The 4,688-nt window shown below is 42.1% G+C and overlaps 1 protein-coding gene across 2 annotated transcripts in view; it reads right to left on the bottom strand.

The window, feature by feature from the left end:
• The window catches only part of TMEM178B (transmembrane protein 178B), a 220,517-nt gene that overhangs the window by 114,781 nt on the left and 101,048 nt on the right, over positions 1–4,688 (bottom strand). The gene's annotated exons all lie outside the window — the stretch shown is intronic.

Consider the following 4,688-nt stretch of genomic DNA (forward strand, 5'->3'; position numbering starts at 1 on the left):
GGGGGGGGGGGGGGAGAAACAAAACACCTTTCAACTTATAAAGCAACGCTTGCAGTAATTTCTACCAATATATGACGCTATTAAACTTCTTTTATTTTGCTCACCAGGACATCTTTTTATGGAAGGCTTTGGCTTTGATTGAGGGGTTTTGTCTCGAAAAAGCTGACAGCCAAATGCCCAGGACAAGACTGTAGGATGCTGCAGCTGTGGCATTGGCAGAAGCAGCAGTTTTGGCGACTGGAAAGGCAGTGCCTCTCCGTAAAGCCTTTGCATGAGCAGAGGGGAGCACCTTGCTCCGGGTTCAAAAGCTGAAGCCATGCCTTGGGCTGCTGGCCGTACACTCCAGTCCTGGCATGGGCTGCTGACCTTCCACTCACTAGGGGTGCGACCACTGTCTTATCGAAAACTGTGCTTGAACTTGCTTGTTTATGTTTGTTTGTTGTGTTGTTGTTTTTTTAAAAAAGGTCTTTGAAGGCCTTTTCAATTTCCTGTAGCTAAATGTCACTGACAAGAAAAAGAAATGCTTCGTGAAGGTCTATTTAAAAATGGTAGGAGTTTTTATTATGCTTAGGTTAAAGCACAGCTCTGCACCATGTCCCAGCACTGGGACTTCATCTCAGTAAAGGGGCCACCTGTGGAGACAACCACCAGTGTAACCACTACCCATCTATTCCCCAGGAAATCCTCTCCTGATTCTATCATTTCAGGAGGAGGTACACTTTGGCTACAGAAACTACTAAAGCCTCCAAACTTGCAAAGAAACCACTAAAACCATACCCCAAGTTGAAGGTGAATGATAGCCATCTGTGTCTGCAGACAGCCCAATGGGCACAGGCTGGGAGGTGTATGGCTACCACTGCCCTCAGCTCTGGGGATCACACGGACAGCATCCAGCCAGTGTACAGGAGGAGGAACGTGGCACAGCCTGGGCCAACCAGGCAGTTACTCCCCCAAGAAATAAAATAAACCCTTTTTCTCCATGTTGCACATGATACCGGTACTTCCTTCACTCAAAGGAGAAGTGTCACAGTGAGGGAGAGGACCCAGCATTGCCGTGCTCAGGTGGGGATACCCACTAGGGACATCTGAAGTGAGGGCGATGGAATTAAGACATGAGAGTACAGCTACAAGTCACAGCAGAGATACTGCCCCAGCTCTGGTGTGGTTACAGCTCTCAGTTTTAAGTAACTGTATTTTACATCTTCCTGCAAAGAATTTTTTTGATTACCTGTGTCCACTCTCCATCGCAGTTATAGACTGCTTTACACTGTAACATGCCCAGCATAACAAGTCACACCAACTCTTCCAAGATAGCTTCCTTGCTGTTTTTTAATCCATGTGCAGTCCCTGAATATCACAGTGATAAGTGCTTTATAAAGGGCAATAAATAGAATCTATGGATTTTGACACTTGCTAGTGTAACAGGCACTTTTCAAGGATGAGGAACAGCAAAACATTCAGCAAATTGCCAGTATCTGAAAACCTAACATAACTCTCTAAAACAGAACCTGATGTAAGAAAGACAAGGCATATATTTTTGAGAGCCATTATCACCCGCAAATCTTTTCTTTTGACCAAGAGAAAGATACTGGGCTAATGGATCTTTTATAAAATACGCCTTCACTAACAGATTTTTTTCTTGTGACAATTTCAAAGCCATTACTGGTGCATCAAAGTCGCTTCCAGAAATTACTAGTTTAGACTGAAAGACTCGATTCTTAAACTGAATTACTATTTAATCATTTTTTTTAAAGCACCACTGCTATTTATGTACCAACAAAAATGAAATCAAATGCTTTACAAAATGTTTAAAATCTTGGAAAATCATACAACAAAGACATTTTGACTTACACAACAGTTAACATTGCTAAGTGACAATGAAGTATTTATTCATCCATTAAACACGGATATCAAGGGCTGAACTTGGGACAAACAAGCAGTGATATTTTCTAAAGCATCACTCACAAAGTACAATACTAATCTAACTTGGAAATAAGTACAAATGTACTTGAGACAACAAAGCAAGGCATCAGCCACAAATTCTGCAGCTGCTAAAACTGCTCTCATAAGGCATCTCCTGGGGGAGTTTCAGAGACAGGACCAAAATTAAGGAATATTTAAAAACTGGCCTGTGTGTAGGAAAATTCCTCTCTGAGATGCCAGGTAATCCTCATATGCCAGCTGAAATAAACAGTTTACACTCCTCCTTGCAGAGGAAAAAAAATGACAGTGACAAAAAAGCATCTGTTTGTAATATGTTCATCCCTTTACCGCAACCGCACGCTGATCAGCAGTACAGCATTCATGATGTTACCACTGAAATTATAGTAACCAGGCACCAGACTTGCATGCTACCAAGACACAGCTCCTGACAGGTCCACAAGCTACAGTTGCAGGCTGCCTGCAGACTCAGGTGGATGCTGCTAACTCATTTTCATAATTTTCTTCACAGACAGGAAGATCAGTGACTTCCTTTAAAAAAAACAAAGAATGTGAAACTGGAGAACAAATATGGCCCAGCTCAATTCAAGCCCCAGGAAATACATAACCGAGAAGCTCAAAACCTGCATTCTGCCCATGCAATAAACATGTTATTCTTATCAAGTGGGAAGAAATATCTTTTATCACAGCTCAGCAGCCCTGAAGGTGACCTGTAAAGGGACAACCAGCTTGGTTTGGAGCTCACTCTTTATTGGTCTATGAACTATGAGAAGATTTTATTTTTTTAATGCATTTTCATTTTAAAACGTATTTGCTGCTGGTATCTTAGATGTGAAATCTGGATATTTTCTGGAAGATGTTATAATGACTTCAGAAACTGTGAAATGTTATTTATCACAAGTCTAAAGCTGGGGAAATTTTAAGAGTGATTAGTGGAAGGGATTATAATTGTGCTATTTATAAGTTTGGGGATTTGGGGTTTTTTTGGTTATGATATTTGGGTTCAGATGTGCAAAGGAGGTTGCTTACTTATTAACATACTTTCTAATATCAGAGTTATATGGCATCTGAAGGAAAGCAAGACATTTTTAAAGATTTTGCATCCTTCTCCATTCAGTTATATAAAGTAGCTAATATGCTGCCGGCCCACCGGATCATGTACTTGGTCCTGACACAGACTGAACTCTAGACACGCACCAGTGTCTATACAGAGGATCAGAACTTACGTTTCTCATATTTTCACAACTGCTCTGGACTATCACAGCTAAGCTTGAACACTCCTCTAAATTTACATGAATTGCCAGTAGTCCAAAAACGTTGGTAGAACAGTCAAAAAGCAGCACTGCACAGGAAAAAAATGGTAACATCCACTGAACTTTTACCTCAACATTGCAGGCATGAGGAGAGATCAGAGAGAGAGAAGCCAAAAGGCTAGTATCACCCAAGACATCAGATATTACATTTTCTGCTGCAAAACTTGACCAGGGGGCAACAAGAAGCACCTATGCTAAAGCATGGGATTTAGGCTGTTACTACTTTTCAAATTCTTAATATTTGTTTCCTTCTGAACGCCTGCACTTTGTCTGCAATGCAGGAAACATGCTTTCTCAAACCTTAACCAACAGAAGGAATTTTTTTTTGGTTTCAATCTGTTTTGCATACCCAGCATTACAACTTCAAGCACTTTCGAGGCAAAGGTTTAAATAAACTTTATCTTTTCTAAACAGCAGTTTGCTAATGACCTTGCTTACCCCACCAGAGACCTTACACATGGCTCAGAATTTAGAAGAGGAAGTAAGTCTATGAGCACAACTTTCTAAAAAATCACAGCTCTGTGATACGAACCACAGACACACAATGCAGAATAAAAAGAACAATGTTTGAACAATTTCTGGTTTGACATATATCCAAAGGTTCTTGGCTTTGTAGGTAAAATTTAAATTTTGAGCAGCAACAGCACAGGTTCTGGGTTGGGGAATGAGTAGCAGTGGATACCAGAGGGGTGAAGAGGGCTGTGAGTGAGCTGAAAGCTCTCAGGAGATGGTGGATCTAGACAGGGGCCAAGAGAGAAGAAAGTAACTTTAAGGGATCTCTTTGTTCATACACAGTCGCTCTTCCTCCTTGGTGCTCTCCTCATATCCCCATCCCCTGAGATAGAGCATTCCCCTAGTCTAACCTGAGACCCATAAACCATTACTTCTGTTACCTCTGCAGTAAGGTCTCCACCAACCTTTTTCCTCACAGGCAAACCTCTCTTTACACTCTCCTGCTTCTCTGGCTGCTAGAAAGGGCTTGAGGGGAAGAAAGGGCAGGGCTGGTGTTAAGTGTTGGAAGCATGAGAAAAGAAACACACATATTTCCTTGACACAAGGTGCCCAGAGCAAGCACAGGATGGGATGAAGGTCCAGTGAATTGTGATTGTCATGGCGCCAAGGAGGAATGAGAAGTGAGGTGTAGGCAGCGTGGTCCCATTCTTTCATTTTTCTCAAGGATTTCTGCAGTAGCCAGCCGGCCTTGTTTCTCATACTCCCTCTTTTTCCCACAAAAAACAGCTGTACCCCTTGCACCAAGGAATACACTGTGTTGTTACTCAAAAGATAATGGCTTGACTACAGTCCCACCTACTCACACATACATAGATAAAGACTACCCCGAGTTTGTGTCTAACTCAGAGGATGACAATCCAACACCAAATCAGAGACACAGATCAACAGATGTGTCGTTCCCCATCCCCCCCCCCCCCCCCC

The sequence above is a fragment of the Athene cunicularia genome (genome assembly GCF_003259725.1).
Source record: "Athene cunicularia isolate RWA chromosome 1 unlocalized genomic scaffold, athCun1 chr1_part2, whole genome shotgun sequence".
NCBI lineage: Eukaryota > Metazoa > Chordata > Aves > Strigiformes > Strigidae > Athene > Athene cunicularia.